General features: G+C 47.3%; 2 long non-coding RNA genes across 13 annotated transcripts in view; one reads left to right on the forward strand and one right to left on the reverse strand.

Moving 5' to 3' along the window:
- LOC142428465 (uncharacterized) overlaps positions 1-17,077 on the reverse strand; it is a 460,410-nt gene extending 443,333 nt beyond the window's left edge. For 11 of the 12 annotated variants that reach the window (XR_012780395.1, XR_012780394.1, XR_012780391.1 and 8 more), the window contains exons 1-2: positions 16,834-17,077; positions 14,764-15,350 (exon numbers count right to left, since the gene is read on the reverse strand). This is a non-coding gene — a long non-coding RNA (uncharacterized LOC142428465). Of the gene's footprint in view, positions 1-14,763; positions 15,351-15,521; positions 15,980-16,833 lie in introns of those variants that run through there. The other variant, XR_012780393.1, reaches the window with a different exon arrangement.
- Positions 16,621-25,982, forward strand: part of LOC142428505 (uncharacterized) — a 49,563-nt gene continuing 40,201 nt past the window's right edge. The window contains exon 1 of the long non-coding RNA XR_012780396.1: positions 16,621-16,805. This is a non-coding gene — a long non-coding RNA (uncharacterized LOC142428505). The remainder of the gene's footprint in view (positions 16,806-25,982) is intronic.

Genomic DNA, 25,982 nt, shown 5'->3' on the forward strand with positions numbered 1-25,982 from the left:
AGGGGGCTTAGAGAGAAGACACCCACGCCAGTAGAAAGCCAAGTTCAACAAGAGCATGTCTTGGGGACAGGAAGCAAAGCACGTGTGACCAGGCCCACGCTCATTCCAGGCATTTAGAGAGAGATGCGGCTCCCTCTCTTAGAGCGCTAAGATACAGAAGGCCCCGCCGTGGGGAGCGGGGAAGGAATGCCTGCACCCAGGAACTGGAGCTTGTTCCTTAAATAGGCCCTGTCCGAACGGACAAGACAGGATCACAGAGGTTCATCACAGCACAAAGCAGCTGCTTCCCCCAGGTAGAGCAGAATGGGCCCTAGAGTTCTGAATGAAAATCCTGTTATTTATTGCATGATGCTGTCAGAAACAGCTACTCAGTTGGCCCCAGGGAACTGGAAACCCTCTGCAGAGAGGAAGGAGCATTGCCTATTCTGGGGCCTCTCCATGATTAACTGCCGATTAGACCTTTGGGATCCATTGGACTTTCATTGGCTGGATGTTGGAACTAGCTCTCCAGGTCTCTCTTCTTAGTGGTCTTAGTCTGGAAACATACTGAAATCTGTTAAGCACCGTAGCGACACACAAACCTCCGCTGATAGTTGGTGGTGGCTGGAAATTGAACCTGAGTCTCTTGCACAGGTGAAAGCCACAGGAAGACTTCAATCCAGGGCTTAAGTAATGCAGTGGATTATTTAATATGAATCTTCTAGCTATAGCTTCTGTTTACTCCCCACCAAACAGCCTTGATGGGTCTGGGTAAGAAGATGGGGCAAGATACTAATTGGATTATATGATTCAGTGGTTGTTAACAGGATTAATAATTGGGTGTGTCAACCGGCTGGGTATAAAATCAGCCATCTCAGAAATAGGAGGGGGGGATTTTACAACCAGCGAGAGAGAAGAGCCAGAAGAGAGGCACATTCTTTCGAACCTCCTTGATCCAAAAGACAGCAGAAAAGTGGCAGAGGAGCAGCAAGAACAGCGACAGCACCTAAGACAGAGGAGTGGGCTTCACAGTCCACAGAGCAAGTAAAACCGAATGCTTTGGGGCAGGAAGCTGCCTTGTGGAATGGGCTGCCTGCAGGCACTTAGTTGGTGGAGTGGAGTTTGCTGAACCATATATGGGTGCTTAGAGTGGAGTGAACTTATTGAAAGCTCTAAGAGAGTTTTGTAACACTGCCAGAGCAGGACAGAGGCTAGACCAAAGAGGCTGAGAGTCAGAGCAAGGCCTGCCTCTGGGCACAGCAGAGAAGAAACTATCCAGACTGAACAACTGTACCCTGAGTTTTTCTTATCGGAATTTCAGCCTGTTAACTTCCCAAGGAACACCCTTATCCCGAGTATGACCTGTGTGGCCACTGCAGTGGATTCCTGAACCCAAAGGAAAAGTGAACAGTTGCTGGAGAGTGGACACAAGTCTGACATCTGGCTTTCAGCCATCAGCCTCAGGCCTAGGAGTCAGACACGGCCCCTACATCATTTCTACAGCCTATGGATCATGAACCCACACAATATTCTCCCTCGAAGGCCTGATTACAGAAGAGTCTAAATGAAAGAATGGCCCAAAAAGTATTTGTCTCTTATTACAGAATAAGGAAATCTATGACTATAGTTTTATCAGCTTTTGGGAACTCACTACAAATCAGGAATTCACCAATTAACATCGGACATGAAAACATATGTCGTCATACCACGTGGCCTGCTTCTCGACTGCTCCTTCCAATAGCATCTCTTTGTCGGGAATCTAAAACAACCAGCAAAGCAGCTGTCCCCCTTTGAAGTCCTATTAAGTGCCTGGTTCTCAAACATAGGCTCAGAATTTGCTAAACAAGAGTAAACCACATCCATTTAACACTAGCTAGATTAGGGGGCAGAGTAGAAGCTCCCCCAATGGAAGGATTTTCTCTTCCTGGTCTGCATGACTGTCCCCTAGTTTCTAGTGCAAAGAGCAACATTGCACCAGTCCTAACTAAGTGTTCACTAAAGTCCCTCTGACAATGAGTTAGCAAATACTGACCCAGTGCTCCTAAGGAAGATCCAGCGTCCTACTTTTGTGAGCCTCTGGGCACACGATATTTTTACTTTACTTTTTCTGTGTCGTTGGGCTGAGAGTTTGCAGAGAAAATTTACTGTTTGCATTCAACAATTCAGGTGCATTTTGCACCGGGACATCGGCTACAATCCCTGGTCACAACAGTGTTGTTTTGGGCGCTGTCTTGTCAGTACTGACTCATAACAACCCAATCTATGTACAAGCGAAGGAAACCACTACCCCGTCCTGCGCCAACCTCACAATTGTGCTTATGTTCGACCCTACTGTATCAATTCATCTCATCAAAAGTATTCCTCTTTTCTGATGCCCTTCTACTTCACTAAACATGATGTCTTTCCTGGGATTTGCCTCTCTTGAAAAGGATGGGCGATAAAGTCTCACCGCCCTTGCTTCTAGGAAGCATTCTGGCTGTACTTCTTCCAAGACAGATTTGTTCTTTTGACAGTCCATGGTACCATGCACCGAACACAGTAGTTGTATGTCAACTGATCCACGCAGGAGCTTGTTTGATCTGTGTTTCTGCTTTTGAAGATTTTACTGGATGCGTATTGTGGACTCATTCACACTGAGTTGACATCCATGGGCACTGTCACTCCCCCCTGAATGAAGCTCCTCTAGCACACGCGCTCTCCGCAGGACAGAAACCACAGCCTTCTTGAGCTCGGGAATACCAGCCAGCACTTAAGCCCTAAGCTTGAGAGGCATTTTAAACAGTGAAACCAACCGCCAACCGAAAGCACAAAAAAATGCAAACAGCCTGGCACTAACCAGGTCACGCAAGGACGCTTGCTTGCAGTAGGAAAACTGAAGCAGAAAGGCAGTGTCACCTTGTTTGCCCTCAGCAGGGCACGTCTCCACTGCGTGACAAAGTTTTGCCCAGCCTTTGCCTGCATCGGCAAAAGCACTGCCAGTGTTGGTTTGGGTTATAAATACATTTTAGCCACAAAGTGAATTCATAAGACATTGTTGGGTAAGCACTGAACTGCTAACCTCTGAGTCTGTGGTTCAAACCCACCAGTTGCCTCCTGGGAGAAAGCTGAGACTGTCCACTCCCTTGAAGGCTGACAGCATTAGCAACCCTGCACGGGCTGCTCTGCGCTGACACCACTGCACGGCGGGAGGCTTGGTTGGGTCAGGCATGAGTTCACCAACACAGAATCTGACTTGCACCACTTGCTAGCTTGACTCCTGGCCCCACACCCTTTCTCAGAGACCTTGTGAATCAAGGACTTGTTTCTGTAAGTCACTGTATGGGGTGCAAGGGAGAGTCAAGTCCGATGATGTATAAGGTACTGTCACGCAAACGTGTCTGGGGTCTCTGTAGTTGCTATGACGGGGTGAAGCCAAACACAGAACTACCAAGGATAAAATGTCTTCCGTGCCCACCAATATTTGAGAAGGAGCCCTGGTGGTGCAGTGGTTAAGCGCTGGTCTGGTCACCCGAAAGGCGGTGGTTTCAATCCACCGGCCACTTGGATTTTAGAACGCTGGGCCGTCTGCTTCCATAGAAAGTGCAGTCTGGGAAAATTTAGGAGGCCTTCTCAGCTATCCAACAGGATTCCTGAACTCCGAGGTCACTCCATAGGAACTGGTTTGGGTATGAAAATTCGAGAAGGGGTGGGGGTGGAAATGAGCTGCTACCAAGGGCTAAGTGGAAAGAACATGTTTGAAAATGATGATGGTGACCTAAATACAAAGGTGCACTTGACACAATGGATGGAGGATGGATGGATGGATGGATGGATGGATGGATGGATGGATGGATGATGGATGGATGGATGGATGGATGGATGGATGGATGGATGGATGGATGGATGGAGGGAGGGATGGATGGATGGAGGGAGGGATGGATGGATGGAGGGATGGATGGATGGATGATGGATGGATGGAGGGATGGATGGATGGAGGGATGGATGGATGGATGGATGGATCGTGATCAGAGTTGTAAGAGTCCCCAGTAAAATGATTGGGAAAAAAATAAGTTTGAGAAATTTACATTGCTCTTCTTGGCAGCTAGAAACATCAACAAAAAATGTACTTTCTTCTACAGATGGAAAATAAAAGAACCTGTAAAATGAAAATTACCCACAGCCACTAGAGTTTGGATTTACCAAGAAAACACTCTAAAACTGAAAATACTGACACTAAAAGGATGGTTACATAATTCTAAATATCCTAGTCTACACGAGTGCCTATTCTCCGAGTTGAAGGAAGAAAACATAACAGCCACTACAGATTTAGGAGGAGAGTCATGGAAATTAATTTCAAACCTAATTTTCCCTAGTTACCTCAAACTATACCTAAATGATCAGAACTTACATTGAGGATGCACTTTACTATAGTCACGGATATATGGAACAGTTGTCATTTTGACCTTTATGTAGTTTTGCACCTCACTGCGATCAATTCTCTCCCCGTGTTGTCTAGCCTTTACTATTGTCTGTTTCCAGAAGTTGTTCAACTCTCTACACGGCAGGCTGCTAACCAAGGCCATCAATTCAACATCGGCAGCAGGGCTGTCGGGGAAAGCTGCGGCTTTCTACTCCTTAAGAAGCTGCAGACACACACATTGGCAGATTGACCCTGTCCTGTAGGGATGCCTTGAGTCAGATAGCAGTGAGTTTGTTTGGTGGGGTTTGGGTTTTGCTGTTGTTGTTGTTTTGGGAACCAGATACTCCAGGAGGTTCTGGTGGCCTGGTGAGTGACACACTGGGCTGTTTATTGCAAAGCCAGCAGTTCAAAAACACCAGCAGCCCCTTAAGAGAGAGATGAGGCTTTCTACTCCCATAATGATTTACGCTCAGAAATCCACGGGACGGTTCGACTCTGTCCAATCGGGTCACTATGAGTCACGTTTGTGTTGATCGCAGTGAGTTTTTACCCCAGCTATCCCGTACCCTTTAAGTAACTCCCCACAGATGCTGCATTCTAATTATAAAAATGTGTGCTCTGGATTTTCAGGGATTTCCAAGCATGAATCATTTGAGATCGCAGCATTCCACTGGTAATAAGTGCACTGACCAGAGTCCAGATTTTAGACAACCAAGGATCGAGTCGATATCCTATACCTAGGTGGATTTCATAGATATGTATGAATATACATACATATAAAATACCTCACAAAAAATCATGTTAGAAAGAAGGAAGGAAGTGCAACTTAGGACTATAAAGTCTTTTTTTTTTCCCCATCCAAGCACAAGTAATTTTTTCTCATTTTGCTGCCAAGTTGCCCAACACTTAACATAGTCTAAATATCTTTCTATATCTTAAGCCAAGGATTTGGTGGCTGCTAATTTACCCTTAATCAAGGTTTTTTTTTTTAATGCTACCAGAATGCCAAAAAGTTACATGGTGTCTCATGTGAGAGGAATGCTGGGGTTAGCTGCCCACAGTTACTTACCTAAGCTGTGATTACGTTCCTGCTAGTTTGGCGGAAGGAGCCCTGTGGGTGGAGCGAGTTACCCACAGGGCGGTTAACTGCCAGATCCGCAGTTTGAAACCCTCAGCCGCTCCAGGGAGAAAGATGAGAATGTCTACCCCCCAAAGAGTTAAGGGCAGTTCTTTGAGGTCACTATGAGTCAGAATCAACCGGACCACGGTGAGGTTGGATTGGGATTTCGTTTGGACAGGTTTTAATGCCCAGAATTCTTTGATGTGACACATAGAGACCATCTTAATCATCTATATCCCAATAGAAAATGTCATTTCTTTTGTGCCTGTACCTAAATTTAAAAAATCTCCGTTGGTACAGAAATATAGCACGCGGCTCTACTTTGTAAGTTTAACGTCAATCATAGAGCCTGACGCTGATACAGGGGCATGCCTCTTTCTCTCCCCTCGTCCTATTGCAATTTTGTGGTGACACGGAGTACCAATGTGAATCATGGCCTCTTCCAAGGTCCAGGGCATTAGTTCGTCCATCCAGGCCTCTCAGAATAATTGCCTTCCTCTGCCGGTGACTAATGGAGCCCTGGTGGCCGCAGTGGGTTATAAGCCTATAAATTTACAAAAACAACAAAAAGATACCAAGGCAAGCATTCAGTCCTTCCTATTTTTTATAATCATTTTTTTTCAGTCCTTCCTATTTGTAAGCTGCCAAGGAAGGGCAGGATGTGGGAGCCTGTATCGCTGGCTCAGAAGCAAGCCAGCTGACCAGGGACCGTGGCATCATGGCGCTGAGAAACTAACCAGTCCCGGAATGGCCCTGTCTAAGGCCCTTTCACATGAAACCCCAACAGCCTTACTGTTTAGATTATGTTTACCTGGGTATTTGCTAGATAAAGCGAGAAGCATTCTGACTGATAAGAGACACAAACCCAGTCACAAGGATCTGTTCTACAGTATGTTCTGATTCTGAGATCCATTTGATTCTGAAGGAAGAACAGAATCACGGAAATGTGGCTTTTTAGTCATCAATGCATGTGTGTCAGGCCCTGGTGGCGTGCTGGTTAAGCCCTGGGCGGCTCCCCACAAGACTGACGCTCCAACTCACCACCTTCAGGAAGGAGAAAGATGGGGCAGCCTCCTTCCAGCGAGAATGACAGCCGGGGACCCTGTGACACAGTCCTACCCCATCCCATATAGAGAGTCCTATGCGTCAAAACGGATTCCAGGAGACACAGCAACACGATCCACGTACAGGCAGTTATTTCTAACGAGGATGCGTATAGTATCGCATGATGGGAAGGGCATTTATCATTTGTTCTAAGCTAAAAGCATCCTTCAACCCACGATTGAGCTGACGCGAGCTGACCCTCCAGCTAGCTCTCCAGGGTCAGCATGGATCTCTGTACTGATGCATCTCAGACACCATCCAGCTGTGTCCACATGTCGCATCATGTCTCTGTGTTTTTGCACAGCACATTTTGGGTGGCTAAGAGGTTCCTTCTTTCCTTGACAACATGTGGAAAAGTGAAGCGTCCTTTATATCTGACCTTGGCAGAATCTTGTCACTGCCTCCCTCCCTCCCTCCTCTCCTTTAATTCTAGACTTAGTACAGAGCTTAGTGCAACCTGTATCAGAGGATAGTAGACTTTGTCTTAGGAGCACTGTCCCCTCTACTGCAGACAGCAAGGCATTTGAGATTAAAAGACACCGCTCTATTGGAGTTGGCTGACTTTGGACAAATCACTCTACTTCTGAATCTCACTTTCTTCTTCTGTAAAAATGGAACCAGCTCATCTCTCTCTGCCTGAGGTTACTGTGAAGGTTCACTGTGGTCATACACATGGAAGCATTTTCTAACTTGTGAAGGACCGACAACTTTTTATTAGAAAAGATAGGGCTTGTTTTTAAACATCTTTAATACTAATAAAAGGGGAACCCTTGTGGTATAGTGGTTATGCACTGGGCTGCTAACCCCAAGGTCAGCAGTTTGAAACCACCAGCAGCTCTGAGGGTGAAAGATGAGGCTTCCTATTCTGATGAGGATTTCTAGCCTGAGACCCCCACAGGGCAGTTCTATCTTGTCCCATAATGCTTCTATGAGTCATAATTAACTCAATCGCAGTGAGTAGAACACTAATAAGGAGAAAAGATTAATCTTACCGCCCTACCAAAACTACTCCTGAGAAGTCAACCAAAAAAACGCACCCACCCCCCAATACCTAAACTCAAAGTTCTATCCTCAGTCCTCAGCTTTACTCCAGCTATTAGCAGCGTCTCAACTAGACAACTTTGCCTCTCCACTGGGCTTCCAACACAGGGGCAGCCCCTTTCTGATTCTCCTTCCACTTACCCACACGTGGAAGTCGGAAGAGCCTGAAGTCTACCTACCTACATCTCTTTCTCTGTCCATAGTCAGGGCCTTGGGGGTCTCTTCCAGCCTGGTTGCTTTAAATTGCATGACATTACTTCCAACTCACAAGTGTTTTGCTTTGTTTTTTAATCACTAGACTTCTTCCTTGAAGACCAGACATGGTGTCACACAGCCAAGAAGCCTAGAGTATCTTCATCTGAGCATGTCCAAGACTGGGCTCATGCTCCCCACCACAAATCCACTCTACACCCAAGCCTGCTTTTCACCTTCATTAAGATCACCAGTCCTTCCCGATGCTCAGACCCAAACCTGAACCCGAGAGTCAGATTTGACACCTTCCTCTTGCTCACTCTTCTCCTCCTACTCACTAAAAGCCAACCCTCTGGCCAGAATTCCAATTCGGAATATACCTGCTTCTCACAACTTCCAGGTGACATTTACCCTTGTCCAAGCCATCAACTCTCCTGTGAATAATTTAAAGAATCTACTAAATGCTCTCCCTTGCTTTAACCCTTGCCCACTGGATTAATTTCCTAGGGCAACTGTAACAAAATACTACAAAGTAGGTGGCTTCTCGGAACAGATATCTAGATGCAACCATTGTGGAAAGTGATAGGGTGCCACCTCGCACCACTGGGAATAGACATTCCATACGATCCAGCAGTTCCTCTGCTGGGCACATACCCTAAAGAAGTTAGGAGTCATAACTCAAACAAAATAGATACGCATCTATCTTCAGGATGGCACTGTTCACAGTAACAAGAAGATGGAAACAACTTAAATGCCTATCAATAGAAGGAAGTGGTACAGACAGACAGTAGAGTACTATGCATTGCTGAGAAACAATGGCCAACCCATGATCAATAGATCTGGAGAGCATTGTGTTGAGTGAAATTATTCAATCGCAGAAGGATAACTATTATTGAAGACCACTCTGATAAGGGAAAAACTGTAAAAGCAAAAGGCATTCATCCCCAAGGGAACAGACTTTGGAGACTGTCAAGCTAGGACAGTAAGGGAGGGAAGAGAGAGCAATGGGCTAGACAAGGGATGGGTCTTATCTTTGCTGGAAGGGACGGTAGTGGCCCACAGGAAGGAGAAGAGAAATCAAGCAACAGGTGAAGGGTAACCCTTCTGGACATTGCTTAGTAATTTAAACTGTTGAATACAAAGATGATGGTCTAACCCTCCTCCAACTTTACAATTTAAAAAACCCCTGACATCTACCCACCCAGAGCTCTGAAAACCAGAAAACTGAGGACATCAGAAATGCAGCATGGACCTGTTCTGGCTGAAGGATCCACCCTTCTCTTCTCACCCAGCTCAGGGTGTTTCTTGATTTGCAGCTGTAGCCTAACTCTGTTACCACATGGCTGTCTCCCTCTCTGCCCAAGCCTCTCCTTTTCTGAGGACCCCTTCTCCTCCAGCGTGACCTCATCTTAACCGGTCGACACTTCACATGTCCTATTTCCTAAGAAGGTGACCTTCATACGAACAAAGGGTTAGGGTTTCAACATATCTGTGGGAGGAACACAATGCACTGCAATCCATAACAACCCCTTTCGTCTCAAGCCACCAACCAGAGTCATGCCGTGTTGTCGGAGCATTCACTGTTTAATCCTTCTAAGGCAACCCAAAGCCCTGGGATCCGACCTCCACATTTCCATCTCCTCCCAACCTTCAGCTCCTCCCGCTTATTCTTTCCTCTCTAACCACTCTGTGTTTCTCTTTAAGTGCCAGTTCCTTGCTGGCCCCTCTGCCTGGCTGCTCTTCCGCCCTGTATCACTCTGTTCCTCCCCTCACTTCCTGGATGGTATTCCTCAAATCACCTTCTCCATCAGTTCATCCAGCAGAGCCTATTGAAAACGAAATCCTCTGGCCACACGGAAATGTTAATCTACCGGCAAAACTCAGCCTTTGGAGCAAGTGTCGCCTTCGGCACAAACGGAGTCACCGTGAGTCAGAATCAACTCAAAGGTTTAGCTGCTAGCAGGTACTTCACTCTCACTAGAATATAAAAATAAAGCTCCAAAAGTATATTAATGTTTCTTTATTATATTCACTGCTATATCCCCGGTGCTTAAAAAATGCCTGGCATGTAGAAGGTGTATTATTACTTCAAGGAATTAATTTAAACGAAGAAGGCTTCTTAGACTATTCAAAAACACACATGTAAACAACTGTATCTCGAGCTACAAGTGGACAGAAAGGCCACTCAATGTCAGAAGAGATGGCTGGCATTAAGAAATTGGCAAATTTGAAACTATAAGAAGAATTCAAAGTCAAGTACAGAGAAATACCTAAAGAAATGCACAGTTAGTGAATAAATAAGTGCAAATAGGACCCAGAATATAGCTAAACTTTTAGGTCATCACCTCCTAGACTTAATATAAAGTTTATAATTTTCTTTATTATGAAGTTTAACTTTCATTATAAAACTCTTATTTATTTATCAGAAGGTGCTTAAAATCAAAGCAAACCTACTGCCACCGCATTGATTTCAATGCATAGTGACACTAAGGTTTCAAGTTGGCAAATTTGTACGAAACTGTAAGCAGCCTCATCTTTCTCCCAGAGAGCACCTGGGGGGTTTGAACAACCAACTTCAAAGTTAGCAGCCTAGCACTTAACCTATAGCATCTTCAAAGCTCTCTTCTAAGGGGCTTAGGATGATCAGATTGTATACATCATTGGTTCTCAATCTTCCTAATGCCACAACCATTTAATACAGCTCCTCATGTTGTGGTGACCCCCCCAACCATCAAATTATTTTTGTTGCTGCTTCATCACTGTAATTTTGCTACTGTTATGAATCCGGCGACCCCTGTGAAAGGGTCATTCGACCCCCAAAGGGGTCGCGACCCACAGGTTGAGAACCACTTGTATACATCATTCTTATAGATGTATAGTCCTAGCTGAATGTTTTACTTTTCTTCCTATTTCAGTTTTTGATATGGGCATCCCAACTGATAAAAAACAAACAAACCCAGTCCTTGAAAAATTTCCCTGTTTTTTGAATAAAAGATGTCACTACACAACATGATAACTTTAAGAAGTTAAACTAAAAGACAATCCTTGTGTGTTATCAGCAGTACCTAAATATAAGTGTTGTGAATGCTTTGAAAGATTGTCCCCGACCCAATAATTCAAATTGAGCCAAGTCAAGATAGTCTTCCAGAACATACATTCCAGAACACACATTTTGATTCTTATAATACAATTATTATTTGGTTAAAACTTTTAGGATTAACAACTCAGAAAATTTTAAAGGAATTTGACATTTCAAACACTCATTCCAAATTTCTCAATGAGAGTTGCTATCCTAATATTTAACAATTAAAATTTTTTTCCCACAACCAAAAAGTTTGTGACACATCTTTTTATTTTAAAACATTTCTCTATTTTAATATTAATTCCATGTTTTTCTTCTTGACACTACCATTTCTAAGCACATATCTACTAGTGATTCTAAGTTATACACTGCAATACCTTGAGTTTCCTTATCAGAAGCTCTCTGAAAAGAGAATGAATGTAATTTCCCTCAAGCTGAATAGTCAGAGAAGGTGTCGCTTTTTGCTAAGTTGTAGGTCTAGAATATGAACATAAGATGCCATTCTTCCACGTGTCTCGTTGTAACCGTGAGGCTGTAATTTCAACAAAAAACATTCTACAAAAGCTAACATCGGAAAATGCAATCTAGTTCTTGATTTCATCATCAAGAAACCACTTAGTCATTACTTTATATTTTAGCAAAAGAACAAATGAATAAAAAAATGCTCAATCATAGGTAAGTCCACTCATCAATGAAGAAGCCCTAGTGATCATAGTGGGTTACACATCAGGTAGGTAACCATAAGGTCAGCCATTCAAACCCACCAGCTACTCCACGGGAGCAAAATGAGGCTCTCCATTGTGTAAAGATTTACAGCCTCAGAAACCCACAGGGACAGCGCTACTGTGTCCTTTGGGATCACGAGGAGTCAAAATTAACTCATTGGCAGTACATTTGGTTTGGTAAAACTCATTATTGGTAGTACTGAAAATAGAAGCTTGGAATAAACCATTGTAGAAAGACGCGCTGTCATCGCAGATATTCTTGTACGGAAATAGCAGGGTTCGCATATTCCAGGATAAAGCTGTAACCTTCCGCAGCATGTTGACACAGAGCAACACTTAATACGTGCTTGTTGAAGTGAACGGATGTGTCTTAGTGGCCCAGTGGGTTATCCATTGGCTGGCTAATCTCAAGATAAGCAGTTTAAAACCACCAGTGGTTCCACAGGAGAAAAATGAGGCTTCCTACTTTGCCTCAAACCCACAGGGCCACTTCTATACTATCCTATAGGGTCACCATGAGGGCCAGCTCTACTCTATCCTATAGGGTTTTCATGAAGGCCAGCTCTACCCTATAGGGTCACCATGAAAGCCAGTTCTACTCTATCCTAGAGGGTCACCATGAGGGCCAGCTCTACCTATCCTACAGGGTCACCATAAGGGCCACCTCTACCCTAGCCTATATGGTCACCATGAAGGCCAGCTCTACTCTATCCTATAGGGTTTTCATGAAGGCCAGCTCTACCCTATAGGGTCACCATGAAAGCCAGTTCTACTCTATCCTAGAGGGTCACCATGAGGGCCAGCTCTACCCTATCCTACAGGGTCACCATAAGGGCCACCTCTACCCTAGCCTATATGGTCACCATGAAGGCCAGCTCTACTCTATCCTATAGGGTTTTCATGAAGGCCAGCTCTACCCTATCCTACAGGGTCACCATAAGGGCCAGCTCTACCCTAGCCTATACAGTCACCATGAAGGCCAGCTCTACTCTATCCTATAGGGTTTTCATGAAGGCCAGCTCTACCCTATAGGGTCACCATGAAAGCCAGCTCTACTCTATCCTAGAGGGTCACCATAAGGGCCAGCTCTACTCTATCCTATAGGGTTTTCATGAAGGCCAGCTCTACCCTAGCCTATAGGGTCACCATGAAGGTCAGCTCTACTCTATCCTATAGGGTCACCATGAGGGCCAGCTTTACTCTGTCCTATAGGGTCACCATGAAGGCCAGCTCTACCCTGTCCTATAGGGTCACCATGAGGGCCAGCTCTACCCTATCCTATAGGATCACCATGAGAGCCAGCTCTACCCTATCCTATAGGGTCACCATGAGTCAGAATTAGCTCCATGGCCGTGTGTACAGTTTTGGAGTTTGTTGAAGTAAATGAATTCATGATTAACTGAATACAATAATGGAACAGATTCTATTTCCCATGAAAAACTTATTTAAGTCTGGGAAAACATCTGTCTGAATTTAAGTATTTTAGGGGCTATTTTTGTAATAACCAACTCAGAGTGTTAGAGGTATCTGAAAAATCACTAACAAATTATGAAAGCAAATATGAGTACCATCCATTATGTGGTTACCGGCGTTAGCCCTCTTGGTTCCTTGTCTACGCCTTACGAAACTCTATCACCTACAATAACTCCATGAGACAGCCTCTGAGTTCTCTACGGGACACACTCGGAAAAGGCAGCAATCCAAAGAGGTCAAGTACCTTGGCAGGAAGGGGTTCTCTTCTATATGAATTCCCTGAGCTGGGAATCAAACTCAGGTCTGTTTCCTTCCAAAACCTTTCTCTAGACCTCTGAGCCAACTCTGGGCAGTCATTAGAAAACAATGCAAACCACCACAGCAGGCATTTCTAGGTAAACTGCTTGTTTGAGAGACTGTACTCTCTGCCCTCAAAAAAATCATTCCACCAGGAAAACTTCTGTGGAAAATATTGAGGGGGATCCGAGACTTCTATACAGAACACTTTGACGATACAGTCTTTACCGGAAATGTCAAGCCCTTTTCCTAAACTGATATTCCTTCACCGGAGCATTAGTATTAGGAAACAACTGCCATGAATCCCCAGGAAGTCTCCCTTTCGGTCACTCTTACTTTTCAGTGATTTTTTTTAAAGAGCAGCTGTACCTGAATTGCAGAAGCAATTGATAAATGATAGAACCATAAAACAAAATGATTCCTTAAAGCTTATTTAACCTAACCTTCATTTCATGCCTGATTAAACTAATACCAAAACAAGTATAAAGAAGCAGCTCATCTTTACTACGAGGCTATAAATACGTCCTATTCCCAATTAACGGCTTTGACTCCACCTTCACAGGTTCCCAGTTTAGCTAACTTATGAATGATATTCTCCATTTGCAGGACTTCAAACCACCTTGAAGCACAAGCATCTTGAAGATCAATATTACAGTTGAAATAATTTCAAAGCATTTTTTTCTTCAATAAGAAATCTCAACACCCACAGCACTGAATCCAAAGAAGCTTTTAAATATTACTCACAGCAATTTACATGCATTCTAGTGGCTTTCTCATAGAGTTCATCCAAAAATGATGCTTAACGACCACTCTAAAAGGCTGACATATATCATAAAGGCGAAACAAATATACAGGCTCTGTTGTTACCATCTGTATATTCAACATTGTCATTCTGATAAAACTTATACTTGGTCTTGAGTTCCACGCATTAGCCAATCACTCAATCCTGAACATTTCGAGTTTTGCTTGCCAAAGTGATGCATCAGAAAAGGTAAACCACAAAAAAAAAACTCTTCTACTAGAGAAACAGCTTTTGCACGGTGATAGTGAAAAGCCAGCTCCTTGTCAATAAAGGAGGGCATTTGCTTACAGGACCATCTTTGTTACACAACTTTCCTTAGTGACCTGAGAGCCCACGTTCACTCTGCTTTCTAATATTGAGGTGTATGTGGTGAGATTTGCGATGTTTCATCAGAAGATCACCCTTACAAATGAAAATGGCCTTAGAGAAACCAGTTCAAGACAAGGAAATCCGAAGTCACCAATACTCTTGAAGAGGTAACAGCCCCAAACAGCATAAGCACCCATCCCAAAATGAAGTGCTGTGGGAGTTATCAAAAGAGAAACCTACCTGCTGTACGATGGAGGATTCCCAGGGATCCGAGTGTAGTAATCCACAGAGGGAAGGCGCCTTGAACAATCACACTGAACTTCCAGGTAATTCCAAATGAAGTGTGGAAACTTTTCACCCAGGACTGATTACATGCTGTAGTTGTACTTCCATGGGGTCTGCTGATAGAAAGATCCCGAAAGAAGGCTGCCCATGGAGGTCCGTGCTGGAAAGTCCTGAGAAAGCTACATGGTGCTTCGTGGATCTGGAGGGCAACAATGACACCACCGCATGGAACTCATCCAGGTTGCCTTCCTAGGCACGGGATGTGCTGTTTCCAAAAGAAGAAATACTCCAGCTTTGTGTGGCTTCGCCTTTGACAGGAAAATCCAAACCGGTGAAGTTCTGCACCCAGAGTCCTGTCAGGCTGCAAGTTTTGAATTAAGGTGGTCCCTTTGAAGAAGTTGAGATAAGAGGCTGTTGGCCGGGGCGTTTCCTCCAGCTATCTGCAGTGCGCTGTGTCCCAGGCTTCATTTGTCTTGCCAAAGTGGGAAAAGGCAGACGGGTGGGTAAGTCACAGGAAACGTCCTGGGATGTATGGAAAGCCTCTAGGATTAGGGTGGAAATCAGAGGAGGGGAGGAAAGAAGACGATTAAATTACCTTGGTATCTGGAACCATCCCACAAAACACACCTGAAGACAGGGACCTACATTTGCATTACATAGTGCAAAAAAACCTTGCCCCACAGATTGTAACAGCTCATGGTACATCTGCCCACCTTGAGCAAGCCCCAATTTCTGTTTCTGCAATGGCTTTGTCATTAACCTAGAGCCAGGGACCGACCGGGCAGGACACCCATCTGCAGGGCTGGCTACTGAAAAAATGGAAATGCGCTCAGAGAAGTTTTAGAAGCAAGAGAAGCTGCTGTCTGTTTTCCGTAAAGTGGAATATTCATTAGAGCAAGAACCAATCCAGACCAACTCTGAAGTTAAGCTACTTAGAAAAGCAAAGTTATGGGGGTGTCCGTCCGCAGGCGGACGCCGCAGGGCGCACCCTGGGACTGGGAGGCATCTCCAGCCCGCAGAAGCGCTAACCGCCCGCTCACTTTTGGGCGGGCGGGCGTGGCTGATAGAAACAAAAGGTTAAAAGACAAAAGGCGGGGCTCGGATGGCTAGGTCTGTGGAGCTTCGGAATGAAGGTTCTCCTTTCTATTCCTAAGCGGTTACATTTAAATTGGGGGTGGGGTGAGATGAGAGACGTGATAAAGGTTCAGATGGACAGGCCAGGTTTTTCAGGGTGGGTCGTGGAACTGAAAGGACCGGCCAGGATGGCCGGCTCTACCTAGTGGTCCATTCCCCGCCACCTCCATCCCCTCATCTCTGACAATCTGGAACCTGTAGCTTCTCGCACCCCCACCCTAGCCCCAAAGAAAACTTTGGAGAACTCCCATTGATGGGCTCTAACACCCCTCGGGCCACTCTCCCACAGGGTCTCAGCCTCCCGCAACCCGAAGCTCTTCCGAATTCTATTGTTGCAGCTTCGTGCATTGTGTGTCCCAGCTCCTGGGCTCTCCGCACGCAGACAGTGAAGTTGTAAAATGGTGAGAGGAGGCGATCCACAGCCCCAAAACACGCACACGCACACGCGCGCGCGCGCGTACACACACACACACACACAAGTCCATAGTTCTTTCTTTGGCCCGACCAGAACCGGGCATCGGATAGAGGTGGAATTGGGCTGGTCCCCATCCATTTCAGGATCTTTCTATGGCTTGTGCTTGTAGCTGAGAGAAAGCAAGACCAAGACGGGGACCAGCCCTCTAGGATGCCCCCCCACCCAACACCCCCACTCCCAGCCCCTCTGGGACAGACCAAAGGAGGGCGAAATGCCCGCTAGCCTTCTGCTCTTCAAAGTAAGTCAATAATATAATCTGTGCAAGTTCTTTCCAGAACAAAAGAGGAGGCCACCCGGGCGAGGAGGGACAAACTTGGCCGGCAAACTTCGAGCTGACCACCCTCTGTCCTCCTCAGGGCGGGGAGCAGGACGACCCCGGGGAAGCGAGGTAAACAAGACAAATAATGCCCACTCACCTCCGGCCCCACTCGGTCGCGCTCTGCAGACGCTTGTCCCCCGGTGGCGATTCGCGAGGCTGGGGACACTTTTTGAGGGGTGGCCTGACAGCGGAGAAAGTCGGGAGGTAAAGTTGCGCGAGTGAGATACCCCGGCGTCCGGGTGCGAGGGGCGGAGGGAGAGTTCATCAAAGTTCCCCCTTTTGTTCCAAGTCCCAGTGCAGACAAAGAGGCGGCCGTGGCGGCAGGTTTCTCCCTCACCCCTTCTTCCTCTCTCCCTCCCGGCCCCTCCCCGCCCCCTCCCTCTCCCCGCATCTCCCGCCCGCCCGGCGGGGGAACCTCGGAGCTGCTCGGCCCCCGGTTACGCACCACTCTGCCCAGATCCTCCCCTGGGCCTACCGCGCTCGAAACTTTCCCCACAGGCTGCCTGTCCCTGTCCCCTGCCCACCCACTCCCCTAAGCCCGAGACCCGTCACCCCCCGCCCCCGGCCCACCAAGCACCCATCGGCAGGGGGGAGGCCCCCAAATCCGGTTGGCCACGAGATGCGCCTCTTTGTTTGCACTTGTCCTGCCAATCGGTGTGAACCATCTACTTGGCAGCCAGTTGCAGTCCCTTTTGCACCATCCCCAGAGACCCAAGGCGAAGGGTGGGTGGTCATCCCAGAGATAGAGTCGCTTCCGCAGGCAGAGGTGGGCCACGAACTAAACTCTCCATTCCAGCAGCACCCCTCCTCTGCCCTCTCCCCTACTCCCCAACCCCCGCCACGCCACAAAGCCATGCCAAGGGGCTCAGAGGGTTAGACCACTCTCCTCTACCACCCACCCCTCCATGCTGTCCCCTTGGGAGAGCCCTCTAATCCGCAGGACAAAGACCAGCTCTGCGTGCGTCCTGGCCTCCACCCCTTGGGCTACCTGTTGCTGCAGTCTTGGCATCTCTCGGCCTGGGTCTAGGCCCTTGGGTTCCCATCTTCAGATCCCTGCCCCCCATCTAGTCCTCCAAGTTCCCTTCATCCCAAACCTGGAGAGAAGGCACAGGTCTCAAAGGTAACCGCGCTCCCAGGGACCCTGGAACCAACCTGATCCACACCCGTTGCATCTCTCCAATCTTGAGCCCGATCCTCGCCCCAAAGACCTACCCCAACCGGGGTCTCCGGTTGCCTCCCATCCTCTGAGCATCCCTCCTCCAAACCCTGTCCCAAAACTCTGCCCCGATCAAATCAGGTGTCACCCATCTGGACGAACTCAGGAGACTTCTGCAAGTCGTTTCCCAGTCGTCTCCTAGACTCTGGAATGGGGGTCGCCATTCTCACGGCACCCCTCGACCCTCATCCCAGCAGAGGACCACTACATCATTGGCTCGCGGAGGCGCTCAGGGCAGCTCTCACATTCCTTCTAGATCTCCCCAAATTTGAAGAGGAAAAGCCTGGGGAAAGGCTGAGACCGGGGGTGGGGGGGGAAGGGGGGGGAGGCCGGGAGAGACTGGGACCCGCAGGGGAAGCAGTTTCTAGGGCAAAGCCCAAAAAACCCTACACATTCCACTGAGAATGCGCAGTCCTCGGAGGTCTCTGGCCCCCTGCACACCTTCGCCCGCACCCTCTCTCCTTTCCGCATCTCCGCTTGGGATGTGTGCAGGGTGGGGGCAGTGCCAGGGCAAAGGGGTCGGGTGGGGAGAGGCTCGGAGGACTGGAAGAAGTTTGTGGGGTTGGGAAAAGATGAGGATGGGCGCGCGGGGGGAGGGGGAGGGCAGAGGCGAGGGCCCCCGCTGGGTCCGGAATGTCAGGCTGGCACTCGCTGGACGACTCCTCGCCAGATCCCTCCCGGAAAGCAGAACAAAGACGCCGCGAGGAGGAAGGCTGGTCCTTGCCGCCCCGCGTACGCACCCGCCCCGGGCTTCCCCCGACCCGAGCCCACGCCGCGCGCGGAAACTTTGCCGCCCAACTTCCCCCAGAGTTAGCGCGAGCTGCGCGGGAGCCCGGAGGGATGGACAGACACACCACCATCTCATCCCAGGACCACCGTCTGCCCCTTGCGGCCCCGAGTAACGAAGCCCACCCCTGGTGCTCTCGCGCGCCCGGGGCGCCCCGTGGTCCAAGCGAGAAAGCAGCACGCGCCTCGCTGGGCTCCCGAAAGAACGTGTTGCGGGATTGGAGGCGCAGGGGAATTCGGGGAAGCGGCCGCCGATTAGGCGGAGGGCGGCGGCGGGCGCTCCTGCGCGAGGCCGAGGGCGCAAAAGCCAGACGAAGGGGAGCCGCGCCCGTCGGGCCGAGTTCGCGCGTGCCCGGCCCGGCCTGGCCCCGCGCTCCGGGCAAGCAGCCGCCAGGCCTCCGAGCGCAGCGAGCCCCTCACCTGGTGGGAGCCTGGACACCTGCGTCGCCGCCTCCTCCGGAACTCTGAGTCTCCTGGGCTTGCCACTCGCCTGGGAGCGCTCAGAAGCCCCAACTTTGGTGAAGAATCCATCCGAAGGCACCACCACCAGCCACAAAGAGAACACACAGCCCCCACCCACTCCTGTCTGGCACATTTTCCTCTTTGTTTCGTTGTGATGACTTCCAGAATTCTCTTTTGGGGAGAAGCCTACTCTCCCCCAGACAGAGCCTTCCCTTGCGCTGTCCTCGGGGATTCGACGTGGAAGAGTGAACAGCCAGTACTTCCACACAATTGTAGCCCGTTGCCTGTCGAAAGCACTGAAGTTTTAGAGGGTAAATCATCGAAGGCTTGTTGAGTTTCTCAGTAAAGCTCACTACTATAGGTACTGCTACAGTCTTGCAAGTGGAAAGAGTGAAACTTCGATTCTTTTAATTGTAGATTTCTGTCGGGTTTCTTTCCTTCGGTCTTCAAGGAATGAGGAGACAAGGGCATTTGCTAGGTGAAAAATCAACATGTACTGAAGAGGCGCTTTCCCTTTCCTGCTCTGCTTTGTGTGACCAGGTCACCTGCTAACCCTTTACAGTGGTTCTCAACCTTCCTAGTGCCATCACCCTTTAATACAGCTCATGTTGTGGTGACCCCCGCCAACTGTAAAATTATTTTCGTTGCTACTTCATAAATGTAATTTTGCTACTGTTACGAATTGGGGGACCCCTGTGAAAGGGTCTTTCGACACCCCCCCCCAAGTGTCACGACCCACAAGTTGAGAACCATTGCTTTAAAAGATGCCATTGCATTTTAAAGATTTTTAAAAAACAAATAGATAATCACATGAGCAACATTTACCCTCCAAAATCTACTGCACAACACCTCTGTAACATGTGGAAGAGCAAGGATGTTGTTTTGAGGACTAAGGAGCTCCTGGCCCAAGCCATGGTATTAGGAATCACCTCATATGCATGTGAAAGATGGACACTGAATAAGGAAGACTGAAGAAACCAGTCTTATGGAATGATCGTGCTGGCAAAGAATATTGACAGTACCATGGACTGCCAAAAGGACATGAATCTGTCTTGGAAAGGGATAAAAATACTACCCGGATACTATTTGGTCTCAAATACTTTGGACATGTTCTCAGGAGAATGCAGTACTTAAAGAAGGACATCGTGATTGATAGAGTACAGGGGCAGCAAAGATCCACCGACAGAAGTGGGCTCACACCTAAGAACAATTGGGAGGATGCTGCACCACAGGGCAGTGCTCCTTTCTGTTGTGTTCAGGGAACGTATGAGTGGCAGTGGAATGGGTGGTACCTGTGTGAGTCTGGGGACTTTAGAGAAACAAATCCACAGAAACTCGTATGTATAAAAGAGAGTTTTATATAAAGCTTAAGTGCGCATCAAGAAAACATCCCAACCCAGTGCTGCCCAAGCCCACAAGTCCAACATTAACCCATAGGTTCAACACCAGTCCACAAAGTCCTCCTCCATCTCACAAAACAGACACGATGATGCCAACTGCAGGAGGAAAGCCGAGTCAGTGAATGTATAAGCATCTCAGTGCTGGCAGGGGTCTCCACACCGGTGCTCCTGCATCGGGGCAGGTCCATGCGGCTTCTCCTTGGGGATGTCTTGCAGAAAGTGAGCCTTGCCAGCTGAAGCAGGGAACTGGCTAAGGCAGCTGCACCCTGGTCCCACCATCACAAAGCAAGAGACCCAAGAACTCGAAAGGTGAGGCTCACCAAGTCATTTATCTCTCCACCCTTCAATTAATCCCACATGTACTTATCGGCCAGGTTGGCACAATAAACTTTATCTCAGTACCCAACAACAACAGCCCTCAACAGTGAATATGCCAACGCAATGGGCTTAAATATCAATATCTCGTCTCTGCGAACAGAGTCGACATTCCAGGTGAGCTTCAGCCATATGGTGTCAGCTGCCTCCTACTGCAAGTTCTTATTCTCTCTGTCTCTTTGCTCCACAACTTCCTCTGACTGCCAGGCCCCACTTTGCCAGTGCAAAGGGTGCAGGTTGGAAGTGCAGGCTGTTAATGACCCTCGAGGATAGGAACTGGTGGAAAACATCTGGACTTCCCCACATCACAGTGGAAAGAAGCTAAGTTGCCTACGCGGAGCTTCAGTTCTCCCAGGCAGTAACCTCCTAGTAAGAAACCGGTGTCCACGCCTTTCTTAACTTGCCCCACTCCCTTTATGGTGCAGCTGCCTCACAGTTCAAACAAAGGACAACCCTGGGACTTGCATTCAAATCCTGATCTCAAGGTCAGCTTCTGAAAGATGTCAATCAAGGCTGCTTCTCATGGTTTGTTGTTTGTTTTTTTTCTTCCTGAAGGGAAAAATGTATTCATTTGGAAAAGGAAGGCCTAGGATCCTTCCCTAGAAAATCAGGGGTTATTTTAGTTAATGGGAAGTGTTTGAGCTAAGTAGTTCTTTTTCTACATATATAAAATGATATATTTTACAGAAGAAAGTTTAGAATTCACAATAGGTAGAATTAGATTCCTTGTGTGAAGGTTCTGTACGTTGATTCATTGCAAAAAAAATAATAAGTCCCTTTAGGTCTGTGTTAATCTGGGTTAACTAAAGAAATAACTCCAGGACATGTATATGTAACAGAGAGCTTTATATCAAAGAGTAATTGTGTATTAAGAAAACAGGCCAGTCCAGATCAAGTCCACAAGTCCATTATTAGACCATGTCTGATTCTAGTCTATAAATTCCTCTTCAGACTCACACAACACATACAATGACACCTAATGCAGGAAGATCACAGGCCACTGGTTGGAAAGTCTTGTGGATCCAGTGGTGGTGGAAGCATCTCAGTGTTCACGTGGGTCTCCACATGGCTCCTGCATCTCCAGGGCTCTGGCTCCATCAGTGCAGCTCCATGTGGCTTGTCAACAGGAAGGTGAAGCAGACAGTGTAGGTCTGGCCTCCAGTGAGCTATTTATCTCTGTAGTGCTTCCAAATGACTGACGTCCTTAAGCTGTGACCAACTGACAGGCTGAACACCACCTCTTCATTTTTAATAGTCTCACATTGACACAGTAACTACCACGAAGTCTAATGCCAGCTAAGAGCAATACAAGAGTGAATTACTAAGAGAAACACCTTATGGAAATAGATGGAACGCAGTTATAGACAGCTTTTCATTGAGACGCTATTAAGAGTAGGAAAGAAATAAGCCTCATAGCAATGTCGTATAGAACAGCGTTGACCTGCCCCAGTCGGTTTGTTTCTGCGATTGCAGAAACAGAAGACCTCACCTTTCCCCCTTGGTGTGGCTAGTGAGTTTGAACCACTGACCTTGCAATTAGCAATCCAACAGTGAACCACTGCACCACCTGTGCACCTTATGAAAGTGAAGGAGGCTGGTAAACTCCTGCCATACACACGGCGGTGTGTAGCCTAGTCCAGCGCTGTTCTCATTAAAAGATACTCTCTTGCCTTTCAGCAAATTCCTCACAGTCAGAGTTGGCCAAAATGTATAACATTTTATAATAAAATAAAGCAACAAACATTATTCTCTGCTAGCCACCATTATGAAAAAAGTCCCCAAATCATTGAAGTCGGCAATTTCACTGGACTTGGGTCAATCACCCACATCTGGCCAAGGGAATGAAAAAGAAAAAAGAAACGCTCACTGCCATCAAGTCCACTTCGACTCATGGTGACCCTGTAGGACAGAAGGCCACAGCCCCTTGGCTTTCCAAGGCTGTAGGTTTTTCAGGGAGCTGAAAGCCTCATCTTTCTCCCTGGGAGCCTCTGGTGGGTCCGAACTGCTGAACTCACCTTTATCCCTGGAAGCAGCTGTCACAAAGTCAAATGATGTATTGCATTGAGCAAATCTGCTGCCAAAGAGTTCACTAAAAGTCTTTTGGGTTGTTTTTTTTTAAGTCACTTGGATGACTACTGTGCTTCCGACACATGATTTTTTCAGTCACCTCACAAAGATGCAAACCCTGGTGAAAAGACAAGAAGAATCCATGCATTCCAGCCGTCATTCGATCAAAGACTACGGAGCACACCGGGACCTGTCAAAAGAATCAGCAACAATCACTCTTACAAGAAATACGAGAGGGCTTCAAAAAGCTAGTGGGAAAATTCCCTATCTTTTAACTCCATTTCCCCCAAAAACTTTGTACAGTCTGCCGGTGCAGCCAGAAATGCTCCTTAGACGTAAGGAAGTAAGACTTTGACTGGCTGTCTTTGGCCACTTCAGGAACCACCAATCGTATGTGGAAGAGGCTGACATGAGGAAATCCCTCAATGAGATGGACTGGCGCACTAGCTGCAACACTTTGATTGTGATTAGCTGCCATGGAGGCGGCTCAGACCCACAGAAGCCCTAGACACAACAGAAGCCAACCCTGCCCGCTCCTGCGCCATCCTGACAGTTGTCCCTGTGTGTGAGTCCTTTGATGCAGCCGCTGTGTCCATCCATCTTGTTAAGGGCCTTCCTGTTTCCCCTGCCCTTCCACACGACCCAGCATGATGTCCTTCTCCAGGGGCTGCTCTCCCCTGACAACATGTCCAAAGTATGTGACACACGTCCACCACTCGTCTGTCAATTTGTCGTACTCTGGCCACTTGTGTGTTGCTTTGCTGCTGGAAGCTCTGTCACTGGCATTTCAAATGCCAGCAGGGTCACCCACAGTGAACAGGCTTCGGTGGAGCTTCCAGACCAAAAACAGACAATGAAGAAGGACTAAGCTCCCCACGTGGGAGGAAGATACTGCTGAAAACCTTATGCGGAGCTCAGAAGCCCTAGCTAAGCACAGCTTGGAAGCACTCTCCAATGCTGAACGCTGCAGCAATGGATTCACAAGTATCCCCGGTCTGATCCTGGCCATGGCACAGAACCAGGAAGCATTGTGTTCTGTTATACCTAAGCTTGCCATGAATTGGCGGTGACTTCCTGCCTATTGACAACAACGGTGTCATTTCCAGCTCCAGAACTTTCCCTGTCTTAAGTTGCTTCTAACTGGTTTGCTTAAGTTCTCGCTGTGGGAGTCATTAATGCTACTCACCAAGTTGTTGCTTGTTCGCCTTCCAGGGACCTGAAAGGAATGCGATTCCCTGCCCACCTTGAAGTTAGGTATGTCTGCGTGATTTATTCCGGCTGATAAACTATGGACAGAGATTGTGCGTGTCCCTTCGTGGTGAAGGCTTTGAGCGCCAGTGAGTGATTTCACGTGCTCTCCTCCCGTAGGCTTCTGTGCAAAGCACTATTCAGGTGGGGCTGCAGCTAATGTAGCCTGGGGCCAGAGTGAGTCCTGACCCAGCTCTCCGGAGACATGTAGTGTGAGCAAGGGACCAGCCTCTCTGGTTATCAACTTCTGAAACTTGGGCATGGTACCACAGTTTCACCGAGCTCATGCGGACTGCGCCAAATACTCTCACTCATTGATCTTGGCAAAGCTACCCTGGGTTTTCTTTGTGGGTGTTAGAGGCGGGCAAGTTTATGCCATCAGATTGACTTCACTGATTTCTACCTGGATTTTTAGGTTCATAGTGCCATGATGGGTAAATGGCTTGATTTCTAATAAAAGCTTACTGTATCTTCATGTTTAAGACAAAACCAAGATTGCCAACAAATCGCTAAGAAATCAGGCTTTGTGGAGTCTGATTAGATTACTCGACTTTGGTGTTGCCTTACAGAGTTAACTTTCCGCCATCTTAATCTTGTCCTTAATTGATCTCTTAACCAGTGCCTTTAACCTTGACCTTTTTTAACCAGTCCTGTGAGTTCATGGAGCCTTTATCCTAAACCAGATTCCTTTAAACTAGTTACTAAACTTTCTTAACTTTGGTTTCTCTTTTTATTGGTGGGTGTGCGTGTGTGTGTGTGTGTGTGTGTGTGTGTGTGTTTAACCTGGCATAGTAGTTACACATTGCCTGCTAATCACAGGGTCAGCAGTTCAAAACCACTAGCTCCTCTGAGGGAGAAAGACAAGGAGTTCCACACCTGTAAAGCGTTACAGAATCAGAACCCCCTGGGCCAGTTCTATACTGTCCTATGAGATCACTTGGGGCCAGAATGGACCCGATGGCAGTGAGTTTGTTTGGGGGTTTGTTTTGAGTTTTGACAACATGAGATATCATTACCTATCTCAGAAATATGCCATGAGAATTCAACCAAACACTACATTCTACATTTCAGACATATTGTCAAGAGAGTCCAGGCCCTCGAGAGATCATGGTTGCTAAAGCTGAGAGACGGCCCTCAAGAGAGAGATGGACACCGTGGCCACAGCAGTGGCCTGACGTATAGAAATAGTTGTGGGGTTGCCCAGGACCATGCAGTGTTTCTGTTTCGTTCCCTTATCCATAGGACTGCTCAGGGTGAGAACCACCCATTGAGATATTCATCTTGCAGCCACACCCGACAAACAATCCATGGCTTTCCTTACAAGAGCCCTCTAGCCAGAGTCAGTCGATGAAGACTTACCTGTTCTGAAACCATTTTAATTTTCATCACTTCCAAGCAACAATAAAATATAGTGGGGGGGATTTTTATTTTAGAAAAGGTAACAATTTGTCTTTTTCCTTTCCCAAAAGAGATCTAAAATTCTGAAATTTCGTTTTCTTTCTCTGCCCTACCGATCATTGGTTTTATTTACATTTCCTGTCCTCGATGCCCTTTCTAATCCTCCCCCTCCCCTAGAGTAAGGGCCAAGGTCCACAGCCTCACGGCAGGAGGCCATCCCTCCTTACCTCTCCATCTGGATTTCCCAGGAAGCCCTCAGTCACATCGCCACTCTGGTATTACTAAACCGCTTGA

Source organism: Tenrec ecaudatus, chromosome 1, assembly GCF_050624435.1.
Source record: "Tenrec ecaudatus isolate mTenEca1 chromosome 1, mTenEca1.hap1, whole genome shotgun sequence".
NCBI classification, from domain to species: domain Eukaryota; kingdom Metazoa; phylum Chordata; class Mammalia; order Afrosoricida; family Tenrecidae; genus Tenrec; species Tenrec ecaudatus.